The sequence below is a fragment of the Rutidosis leptorrhynchoides genome, chromosome 3 (genome assembly GCF_046630445.1).
Source record: "Rutidosis leptorrhynchoides isolate AG116_Rl617_1_P2 chromosome 3, CSIRO_AGI_Rlap_v1, whole genome shotgun sequence".
Taxonomy (NCBI): Eukaryota; Viridiplantae; Streptophyta; class Magnoliopsida; order Asterales; family Asteraceae; genus Rutidosis; species Rutidosis leptorrhynchoides.
Genome location: NC_092335.1, coordinates 356476462 through 356490208, shown reverse-complemented (window position 1 = coordinate 356490208; position 13747 = coordinate 356476462).

Below are 13747 nucleotides of genomic sequence, written 5' to 3'. Positions count from 1 at the left end.
TTTGTAATTTTATGAGATATTTCATGCTAGTTGTCAAATCATGGTTCCCACATGTGTTAGGTGACTCACATGGGCTACTAAGAGCTTATCATTGGAGTGTATATACCAATAGTACATACATCTAAAAGCTGTGTATTGTACGAGTACGAATACGGGTGCATACGAGTAGAATTGTTGATGAAACTGAACGAGGACGTAATCATAAGAATTTTTGTTAAGTAGAAGTATTTTGATAAGTGTCTTGAAGTCTTTCAAAAGTGTATGAATACATATTAAAACACTACATGTATATACATTTTAACTGAGTCGTTAAGTCATCGTTAGTCGTTACATGTAAGTGTTGTTTTGAAACCTTTAGGTTAACGATCTTGTTAAATGTTGTTAACCCATTGTTTATTAAATCAAATGAGATGTTAAATTATTAAATTATCATGATATCATGATGTATTAATATATCTTAATATGATATATATACATTAAATGTCGTTACAACGATAATCGTTACATATATGTCTCGTTTCAAAATCATTAAGTTAGTAGTCTTGTTTTTACATATGTAGTTCATTGTTAATATACTTAATGATATATTTACTTATCATAATATCATGTTAACTATATATATATCCATATATATGTCATCATATAGTTTTTACAAGTTTTAACGTTCGTGAATCACCGGTCAACTTGGGTGGTCAATTGTCTATATGAAACCTATTTCAATTAATCAAGTCTTAGCAAGTTTGATTGCTTAACATGTTGGAAACACTTAATCATATAAATATAATTTTCATTTAATATATATAAACATGGAAAAGTTCGGGTCACTACAGTATACATTGCATAATATGCCTTCGGAGGAACCTGAAGAGTATAACTTGGAGAAAAAGATGTACTGTAACTTGATAAGTGCTCTTGATGGTCCGATATTCCTGTGTCACGATAACTCATTCAAGATAGGGAAGCACTTCGTACTTTCAATGAAGGAAATACATCTTACAGAACTAGAAAAAGTTTAGAGTTGAAAGCTGAATTTGATCGTTTTCACTGGCAAGTTGGAGAATCTATTACGGAATTGGTTGAAAGATATCGTCATTTGCTAGCTGAACTACACAAGCATGATGTAACAATTACTGAAAAAGACAAAGTAACATGTCTAGCTAGAGCATTACCTTTAGAATGAAATGGTTTTGTATTAACTATAAAAACCAGTGGAGAATTTGCTACTGCTATAGTGAACTCATTTATTACAAGACTTCAGGAAGAAGAATTAGAGTTGTTAAACAAAGTTAAGAGGTCTAAACAAGTTCAAGACACGAAAATGTATTGTCCAAATGGTTACACACCACCTAAGTCAGCTCATGCACCATTTCAAACTGCTTTTGCTATGAACAATCAGAATATGTATGGTTTGAATGCTAGCAGTGCACCTATTCAACAACCTTCGTATCCACCACAAGTTTCACCATGTTCTCTTAATACTCAATCACTGCCTACTTCCAACACTATAGAATCATCTACACCGACTGCATCAGATGTTCTTTCTGTACTTAAGATTGAAAACATAAGGAAAGTTGGGAAAGAAAAGATTAGTGAGGATATAGCTTTACTGTCAAGCCTGGTTAATTCTTATGATAGTTATCTTGATGGTCGTGTGGGTAACATTCATCTAACAACAGAAGATTATCATCAACTTGATAAAGATGAAGCAGAAAATATGGATATTATGTGGGGGTATGGAAAATCTTGTGAGAAGAGCAAGAGATTATGAAGAGCGAACTGGAAAACCGATCAATCTTACCAAAGATACAAAACTAGGTTTTGATATGAATACTGTTACTTGTTACAACTGTGGAGAATTAGGTCATTTTTCAAGACAGTGCACAAAACAGAAGACGCAGGGTAATCGTAATCCGTTCAAGAATCAGAACTACAGTTCTCAGAATCAGACTACAAAGTGTTAGATCTACATTACTGATAAAGTAAATGAAGCTGAAACTGCTGAGACTCCTAACAAAGCTTTGGTTGTCATTCATGGAGATGATGATGTTCGGTCTATCAAATTGAATGTAGATGATCAACAACCTAAAGCTAACATGGCAAAGATCACTGAATCTGAAGCAGATTGTGTTATTGGTCAGAATTTTGTTGAGAAGCTGACTGCTCATGCTGAAAGAGCTGAAAGATTGTCTCGAACAATTCGGAAAGAGAAGATTCAGAAACAGGTTAAAGATAAATTCAATAAGGCACGTGATTCAGTTCCTCGTACACCTGAATCTGGAAGTGTTTCACCAACATCGTCAGAGGAATTCTACTTCAATAGTTGGAAGGATAAATATGGTGATACCTCAGTGTTTGAAGAAAGTCTAGAAGCTGATCAAAGTAAAGAAACATTGGTTAATGCTGATAAAGAACTAGAAGAATGGGGTAAAATGATTGCCGAAGAGATGGAAATGTTAGTTCTTATGGGTGAATGTTCCGATTTTGAGAGTGAAAATTCAGAAGATGATGATTCAGACAAGAAGTCAGTCTCAAAGGTTGAGGATGAAGCTGACCTTACTGGAGTTAACCAAACTGATTTTGAAGCATTGAACAAGCAAGCAGTAGACTTACTAAGCATGTGCTTATCAAAAAATGATCTTGAGAAGGTCTCCGGGTTAACTAGAGCCAAATATATTTAGGACAGACTTGAACAGATTCATTTGGGTAAAGATGCTGATACATCAGAGTTCCTTACAGACTCGTCAGAATCAGAAGATGAGCTCGATGATGGGAAGAAGACAAATTACTTTGCATTTATGGCTGACACTTCTTCATCAAATAATGCTCAGTAGGTATCTTCTGATGCATCTACTATTATTGAATGTGTTAAATGCACTGAATCTAAGATAACAATAGATAATTTAACAAAGGCATATGCGAAGATGAAAGAAAAATGGCACGCAGACCATGTGACCACTAAGGTTGAAAATGAGTTGAAAGAGCAGATCAAAGTTTATAAAAAACAACTTCACGATCTTAAATGTTATAACTTTGACTTAAATCAAGCTTTAATTAAACGTGTTGACACAATTAATGAACTAAAGAAAGAAAATGAATGTGTTAAAGCTGATTTAGAAGCAATTTCAATTAAAATGAAGTGTTGGGCAAGTGCGTCACAATGGAATGCATTAATGGTGGAACTTAATGACACCAAGGGCAAGGGTATTGGATATAGTTCTGCATCTCCTCCATTTCAGAACACATTTGTTAATGCTAACGTAGTTGGCAGTCGACCAGAAGATTGTATCCCTCATAGTTATGAAGATTGTGTTGAAAAGAATAAAAAATGTAGTTCAACTAAGAATACAACTGCCGATGATACTTCTGAATATGCTCTAGATCATGAGTGAAATGCCGCGTTCATATCGATTATAAACGTTACATAATAATTGATTTCATTGCGAGGTATTTGACCTCTATATGATACATTTTACAAATACTGCATTCGTTTTTAAAAGATAAACTTTCATTACATCGAAAGTTGACAGGTATGCATATCCTTTCATAATATATCCAAACTATGAATGACTTAATATTAATCTTGATGAACTCAACGACTAGAATGCAACTTCTTTTGAATTATGTCATAAATGACTCCAAGTAATATCTCTAAAATGAGTAAATGCACAGCGGAAGATTTCTTTCATACTTGAGAATAAACATGCTTAAAAGTGTCAACCAAAAGGTTGGTGAGTTCATTAGTTTATTATCAATATTCATTTCCATCATTTTTAATAGACCACAAGATTTCATATTTTCATTTCTCATAAACATCATTCATGCATATAGCCATCTGCATAAAAATCATTCATATGGATTGAATACATGGTAACCGACATTAACCATAATGCATAGAATATCCCCACAGACATCGACGTCTGTATAATAATAATCTCGAAGTACTAAAGCCATCCATAAACATGAATGATGGTTGTTAGGCCCAATAGATGTATCTTTAGGATTCGCGTCAATTAGGGGCCATTTCCCTAATTCTTAGGTTACCAGACTTGAAGGGCGATATTCGATTTCGATAATCCAACCATATAACGTAGTTTCGATTACTTGTGTCTATTTCGCCAAACATTTATAAAAGCAGCGCATGTATTCTCAGTCCCAAAAATATATATTGCAAAAGCATTTAAAAAGGGAGCAAATGAAACTCACGATACGATATTTTGTAGTAAAAATATGCATACGACGGAACTAAACAATGCAAGGTTGGCCTCGGATTTACAAACCTATATCAATTGTATATCTATTAAAACATATAATGGAAATCTCATAATTTCATTTATTAATTATATAATATTTATGTGTTTGTAGTTATATAAATTCTATACTAATTTTTATTTAAAACATATACGTTATTTATATGTATTATATCTTTAAATTAAATTATATATATGTCTATTTTGTATATATACATTAAAATACTTAATATTTATTCATTTAGTTATATTAATATATCTATATATAAATATATGTTTAGTATTATATTTAAAAATCAATAGTTTGTTATATGTAAGTATTTATGTAAATAATGTTAATATGTTTGATATATAGTTATATGAAATAAGTATGTTTTATGTACAAAATACTTATCTGTTAAAGATGATGGTATCCATAAAAATAATATTTTCAATAATAATGGTGATTTTAATAATAATGATAGTTTTTAAATAGAAATTTTAATAGTCATATAATAATACCAATATTAATGTTAAATGATAAATCTAATACTATTATTAATAGTAATGATACTTTTAGTAATAACGGTCATAATAATAATACTGATAATAATAATAATAATAACCATAAAGATAACAGTTTTACTACTAATGATAATAATGATAATAACTATAATATTTAGTAATAATACTAGTAATGATAATAATATTAGTGATAATAATTATTACATTATAAATCTTAGTCTATAATAACAACAAAAATTAATAATATCAATAACAATAACAATAATAATAATAATAATAATAATAATAATAATAATAATAATAATAATAATAATAATAATAATAATAATAATAATAATAATAATAATAATAATAATAATAATAATAATAATAATAATGATAACAACAATCATAATAATAATAATAATAATAATAATAATAATAATAATAATAATAATAATAATAATAATAATAATAATAATAATAATAATAATAATAATAATAAGGAATTACTACCTCAAGAAAAAGGGCTCATAAAAAAAATGCCACACGCCAGGCTCGAACCCTCGACCTCTCGCTAACCCGAAAACTTTCTAAACCATCTGCTCTATGCCATTTTTTGTAATTATAACCAATCTTTAACTATATTACCCGTCTATCCCTTTTTCCCTATTCCCTCTTCTTCATTTAATCGATCGGACCCATTAGATCCTAACAGTAAATAAAATTAGTTTTTAGGATTTAACAACAAAACATAAATGATTTAATTTAGGTGTTTGGAATTATCAGAAAAAGAAAAATAAAGAAAAAAAATGTTGCAGCAGCGGTTTAAGCTTCGAAAAAAAATATGAAACTCATATGAATTACATTGTAAATCACCTCTAGAAACTTCCTAAATCACTAATTGAACCAGAAACTTTAAAACGAATTCGAATTTCACGAAGAACAATATATTGACTTTTTGAAGTGTAAACTTTGACTCGAAAATTCTCGATCAATAAGATGAATTGGAACTTGATATTTTGCAGATAGTTTGAGTATGAGAATCCTAACAAAAATGATTTTATACAATTTGGAAATTCGTTTGATTTTGAGCTTTGGTTAAAATGAATCAAGAACAGGGAACGGTTTTTGGTTTCTTTTATTTTTCTGTTTTTGTTTTACCATTTGCAGCAAATGATGAATTATATAGCGTGATTGAGTGATTGATACTGTAACAATCTTTGATTAATGTTGTAATGTAGTGATCTTTGATCGACAGAAAACGAAATCGTGAGTAGGAGAAGGAAAAAAAATTAAAAGGGATAGTGATGGCTAACAAACTCGATTATATCAGATTCATATGTCTACAAATTTTTTTGTTTTGTTATTAAGAGCTGGGGTCACAGAATCAAATTTGGATTAAAAACAAATAGTTGGATTCCATTTTATATGTATTATTTAACATTATTAATGAGTATAAATATATTACTATTAATAAAATACCAATAATATTAATAATAGAATTAATAATAATATTAATAATAATAATCTTAAGATAATACTAATAATAAAAATGTTAATAATAATATTATTAATGTTAATAAAAATAATACTAGTAATAGGAATGGTATCAACAAGATTGAAGGTACGCGCTACGCGGCTAAATATTATTGATAAAAATTAGACAAATATAAGGGTTGACAAAAAATTAACAGTTCAAAATTAACCTTCAGAGGTTATGGCCATTCATTAGAAGCGGTAAAATGTTATACGATTGAAACTTTACCATCATTGGTATTGATTATAAAGTTAAGTTACATCACAAAGTGTTGAGGTTACAAACCATTACAAGCTTGCGTTCACATAACGCCTAAGCTTCAAAAGACAACCACACTAAATCCATACATACACCAAAAGCACCTAATCTTACCTACTATTGAATAATGAAGTGAAAGTTTGCATTTGATACTTACTTTGAGCCTTTCATGAGCTTCCTTTACTGTTCTACCATCTTTTTTCTTCCTTCAATTATGTCCATCTTTTCTGAAGTACATTAACACCTTCCTGTCAAAAAAAAAAGAGAACCATCTGAAAGAAGGAATACACATGATGAGTAAATTATTAGCTAAAACAATATTTTAACTACATCTATTAAAAACTAAAGTGGTGCACAATGCCCCCAACAAAACAGAGGAAAGTAGATACAAAGTAAAGATTGGAAGTGGAACCATGTACATATGAACTCAAGAAGATATTATTATGAGTATTGTGTGCAGCATTAGTCAGTAAAATAAACCACTTACTTGGAGGCCTATTTCCAAGATGATGTGGCAATCCGAAACTTGGTATAATTTCGAAGAATTTCACATATCTCTGCAGGTCTAAGCCACCGATGCTGTGCTTCTACAATGCAAGTATTTGCTTAATATCTGCTATTAACCACTAACTTAGTCATATATAAAGACAATGTTTGTTAGCACGTAAACCACGTAAGGATGGGAATGTAAAACTTTAAATATTTGAATTTCTAATTAAACTTCATGATCAAAGTCTAACGTGAAATTTGTTAGCAAAAACAAAAAATGAAGCACTATATGTCTCTATTACCATAAAATGTTGTGACAAACTTATAATATTGCCATTATTTCTAATATCGGTGATTAAATTGACAATAAGTTTCTATCCTCCTCTTCTAAGCTGAGATCTTGTCCATGGATTGAAAGGTGGCCTTTGAGCTGGTTGTGGGGCCACGGGTTTCGACTGTCTAAGCTCATTCTTCCTGTCTATGAACCTGATAGACATTTCACAATAGAAAACTGATCAAAATGATAACCATTATAATTATAAATAAATAAATCTATATTCTATATTCTATATTCTATATAAATTATTATAACCTAATATATTGACAGTGTTGTGAGCCCATTCAATATCCATTTTCTTCGGATGTCTGACTAATCAGTTTAACCTAGATTTTATTGACCAATGTTACATTAACACAAGGTTACAAAAATGTCTACTCGGGAACTACTCGGTCGGGACTTTTAAGGAAGTACTTGGCAACTCGGGTGTTTACCAAATTTGACTTTGACTGATTTTTGGCATAGTTTTAACCGATTTTTTAAGTAATCCCTAGCTTTGGTCGAGTTTGACCAAGTTTGACCGAGAACTTGCCGAGCACTCCCCGAGTTGCAAAAACCGAGCACTCGCTACTGATACACTAAAACATAATATTGAATAAGGATTAAAATATACATGTTCTTCATCCTTTAACACAAACACAAACTCCTAACAGACCAATGGAAAAAAATAGAATATCAGTATGCGAATTCATAGAATACAATGAACGTAACGACGATATTATATGATTGATCAATTTAAAAAAAAAACAGTACGGGTACCTTTAGCAACATATGCTCATTAGATAAATTCCAACCAATGGCAGTCCACTATCATTTACAAACCATAGAATCACCAGAGTTGTAAGGTCCCATATTGTTCGTCCTGAAACGATAGTCCTTAAAAAATAAAAAGGCAGACGTCTGTGAGTTAATTATTATATAAATACGCAATACATATTACTTAACTTATTTGAAAGGTTTGGATCGTAAGACAGTCGTTTGGAGATGGAGTAGCATTTATGTTACTACATATATTACAAAAGTTTGGCTAGCTATTTTTGCCATAGTTTGGTTTACCAAAACAATACAAAAGGCTGCAAGCAGCAGACACAAATGAAATTCCAAGCTAATGGTCCAACAAAGCAAATAAATGATTACATCTCTTTAGTCAATAAACAGTCTTCGATTTAAATGCCAATCTAGAGAGCCAAAGATGGGACAATACCTTGAGACTCGCCAGTAAATCTTCTTTAAGAATCCACCCTCTTTACTCTGCCAGTTCGTAAATAAGCTTGTTTCTCTTTTTCCAGAGAGCAGAACATATCGGGTGGCAAGATGCATCAAATCTGCAATTTTAGAACCCATCGAGGGGCTGAATAAGTACAATAATCATAATAGCCGATATACTTTTACGCTAATGGCAATATGGCGACGGTTATGATAATTGTTGATAGAGTTTTGTGCTGATGCACTTCTAAGTTTATTGAACAAATACGGTGATAGAAATATCATAAATAAAAGATCCATGTTGTAACACTTAACAATTATAAATTAGCTATAAATAATGTAGTACTTACATACCTCCATGTTATATACATTCGAACTGATCAATAAGCTGCATAACTATAAATTCCAAGTGCATTATATCATTAAAAGTTGTGTTGCAAACCTGAAAGATCATATCTACCAGCAACAACAACCCTTTTATGTCTCTTTTTAGGCCCCATATTGAAGGAGTACACATATATCAAAGATAATGGTACAATCTATCACGAAAACAAATTATAGTATGAAAATCTTTAGTATCAACAAAAGTCATCCAAAAAATATTGTCAACATAACAAAGTCAGTAAAGAAGAACGGAAAAAAGTAACAACGAAGAACGACAAATAGAAGAAAACAAAGCACATATCAAATTAAGATTCAAGTAAATGAAGCACAAACCACTTACCACGGACATGCGGGTTGTGTCGGTTTGGGTTCGGGTCAAGACGGATCATTACTTTTAGACAGGTCAGGTCAAATTGACCTGTTACTTCCCACTGAATTCTTGATTTATTTCTACGTCTCTCTAAAACACAATACACACATGTAAGGGAGCACAATTTCATAAATACTTCTTATGATATCTAAATAAGATTGTCCGGTATGCCTCAACCACTTATAAAGATTAGTGAACTTTACAATCAATATATCTAATTAGCCTGAATTACCCCATTGTACATTTTGAATTAATCCATCACTTAATCAATAAAACTCATGTAATTTTGAGGATATTTTATGTGATTAAAGTATATGTTTCAACATACATATGAAAAAACTCAAAACATAAAAAATACTATGCATTTTTTACTTTTAACTGTTTCTTGTGTTTGCAATGCCAAATAATAAGATAGCAAACAAAATCAACTATACAGCAATAAACCAAACGCAAACCCTAAAATTTAAAGTCACCAACTAATCAAAATCAATTTGGCTAGCTTCTATTTATACCTGCGTGTTCAGCATCATATCAATCAATAACCCCCGACAAAAAAATAAGTCTTATTTTTACCTTTAACAATAGGGTGCAGTTCATCAACATCATATACCTGTACAGAAAAACTTAATACATCCATAATGAAATAAGCCAAATTAGAAGCATAAATCAAAACCCTAAATTCTTAGATTCGTAAAAAAAACAACGCTTACCTGGTATCTAATAAATGGAAATCGTATAGACGATAATGTACCTTTAATCAATTTCAGACAAACATACATACGAAGAATCTTGCAAGTTGTTCCATTTGCCTCTACCTAAAAAATCCATGTAAGAATTTGTATCTTTTTCTTGGGCCATAAAATCACAAAAAAAAAAAAACATTAAATATTGAAAATAAAGCTTCTGAACATTACTTCAAAAATTTACCTCCGATTCATGATGCTATCACAATCATCAATTCTTGAATTCAAAAAAGTAAACCCTAACCACAATCAACAATACCAAAAAAAAAATAAAAATGATTCAAGCAATCAGATTGCAATTGGAGAAAATAAAGAAAAAGGAAGAAGAGAAGATGAAAGAGAGATGGAGTAATGAAAAGAACACATAACAACACATACCTTGAACCAGAGCAGCAGCATTTTTTTAAACCCTATTATGTATGAGATATGTACCACCAGATCAGTAGCGATTTGTAAAGAATTTTGTAGCCCTAAAATGTTAACTTACACGCTTGAAAAAAACCCTAAAACGTCGTGCAACACCTGGAAAATGTTGGAGAAGGAGATTGAAAGTTGGTGTAGCAGAGTGAAGAGAATGTGAAGAAGCAGGTATGGAAGGAACCAGGTATGTGAGGAGGGATGCCACGTGGACCAATGGGGTTGCAAGGTTTAGTTCCCCTAATAGAAATATTTAATAAAAATAAAATGATAATAATCTTATTATTAATGTTAGTAATAATAAAATGTATTATTTTCTAATAATATTAATAATAATAACACTAATAATAATTTATTAATAATAATCATAATAATAATAGATAATAATAATATTAACTATAAAAATGGTAATAGTAATATTATTCATATTAATAACAATAATAATAATTATAATAATATTAATATTATTAATAATATTAATAATAATAATAATACTATATCAATCTATATATATATATATATATATATATATATATATATATATATATATATATATATATATCAAATTCATATATATATATTATATATTTAAATAATATTAATAACACTAATATTGATATTAATATTGAAAGTAGTAGCAATATTATTATAACAACTATATTTATACTTGTGTTATATATATGTATCATTATTTATATAATATATATTATATATTAACTTTTATTGAATATTATTATTATACATTATATATTTATTACAATATAATAATAATTATACATAGAAATTGTATATATTCATATATATAGTTTCATTTTTAATAACAACTTTTTATCTTGTGTAATATTTTACATAATTAACTCAATTTATTTCATTATATTTTATTATTTCGATTTATTATATAAACTTATATATATATATATATATATATATATATATATATATATATATATATATATATATATATATATATATATATATATATATATATATATATATATATATATATATATATATATATATATATTTTTATTTACATATTTATTTACACACAATTGTTCGTGAATCATAGAGTTAAGTCTATAAATAATCTAACGTATGAACTCATTTTGATGTAACATGTTAAATGAGTTTATCTTGTCAATAACCATTATCCCAAACATTTACTCTACATGATTTCACTTTTACCTTAAATATTCTGAAAGCTAAATAATTAACTTATCAGGAGTCACGGGGAAAATATTGTAAAGCATGCTTTGAAAATTAAGCATAAATCTCCACTATCTTTTATCTAGTTCTCGTTAATTGACACTTTTGTTCTTACATGTATATCACTTTACCATTTTCTGAATATCGTTAAAAAGAAACGATTTCTCAAATCAACGTGGGCCTCGTAACAGAGACTCGTAACAATATCATAATCCTTAAGTGACTTGATAAATATCTTTTAATTCAATCGTTTGTCATTATCTTTTAACTTTGATAGTTCAATATATCAAATAGATATGAAAATCAATAAGTCTAATGTTCGGTATCATACACGTAATACTTTGTTAATGTTTTCATTTTGTATATATATATATATATATATATATATATATATATATATATATATATATATACACACACACATATATATATATATATAGTAGGATCAAGAGGGAAGTAACCATTTGGGGGGAAGCAGGGGGAAGCAAAAACTTTTTTTTTTCGTTTTTTAAAAAAACTTTGTTCACGAACATTATAGATGAGATGAAAATATGAACATTTAGTAGAGACACTTTGTGATAAATGTTTTTATTTTGGCGGAAAAACTCTCGAAGAAGTAATATATAACAATTATCGTATTTTTCGAGCGTATTTTGAGGTTTTAGCTATTGGGGTTTAGATATTAGGGTTTAGATATTAGGGTTTATAGGGTTTAGATATTAGGGTTTAGAAATTTAGGGTTTAGGGTTTAGATTTAGGATTTAGATTGAGATTTTAACACGAACGGTTTAGAGTTTAGGGTTTAGGGTTTAGGGTTTGGTGTTTTGGGTTTATGGAATAAACCCAAAATACCAAACCCTAAACCCTAAACCCTAAACTCTAAATCGGACTAAATTTTACTTCACAAAACATGAAAAAAAACGTGCATATTCTTCACGAACAATATTATCTTGAATGTTATTTTTGTCGATCGTTTTCCCGCCTAAATAATAACATTCATCACGAAGTGTCTCTTCTAAATGTTCATATTTTCGTGTGATCTTGATGCCGGAAAAAAAATTTCAAAAAAATGAAAAAAAAAAATTTGCTTCCCCCCGCTTGGTTACTTCCCCATTGATCCTGCCCTTATATATATATATATATATATATATATATATATATATATATATATATATATATATATATATATATATATATATATATATATATATATATATATATATATATATATATATGCACACTAGATTAAATATAATGGTTTGTGAATCGTTGGGAATAGTCGAAGGGTAATTGAATATATGAACATAGTTTCAAAATTTTTCGAGACTCAACATTACATACTTTGCTTATCTTGTCGGAAACATATAAAGATTAAGTTTAAATTTGGTCGGAAATTTCCGGGTCGTCACAATGAGGAAGATAGGAAAACTGGATCAGGAGATAACTCTAAGACAAGTAGAGTTAGAACACCGAAAGGTCCTGCTAAAATTTTAAGAAATCCTAGATTTGCTAACAGACCGGTTCCTCCTATTACACCTAAGCCTGTTCCAAGAAATAAAATAAATAATTCTCCTGTGTTTGTAAGAACACAAGATACGTCATCTTCAAACTCTAGTAATGTGTATGAATTTAGAGGACATAGGGAGTTTCGTCAATGTTTTAATTGTGCTATTTTTGGACATATTGCTGCTAATTGTCCTAGAAGATATAGATCACCCAGACAGAAGATTGACCTCACATATGATGATCACAGGTCATCTTATGATCATAAAACAGGTTCACCTGTTAATGATGAAGTTTGTGTTAAAAATCATACGACAAATGTTGTCTATGGAGAGTATAAGAGAAAGAACTTCAATAGGTCAATTTCTCCTGTGAAGATTAAGGTTCCTAAACAGGATACTGAGGCAAGAGTTGCTAAATCAAGTGATCATAGTAGAGCTTTTGAACCAAAGGCACGATTGCCTTCGCAAAAAGCTAGTCGTCAAAAATACTTTTCTCGTACCAGACCACGAGAGAATCACTCTGAAAATGAGCAAAATGTGAAAAACCAGAAGAGCAATATTG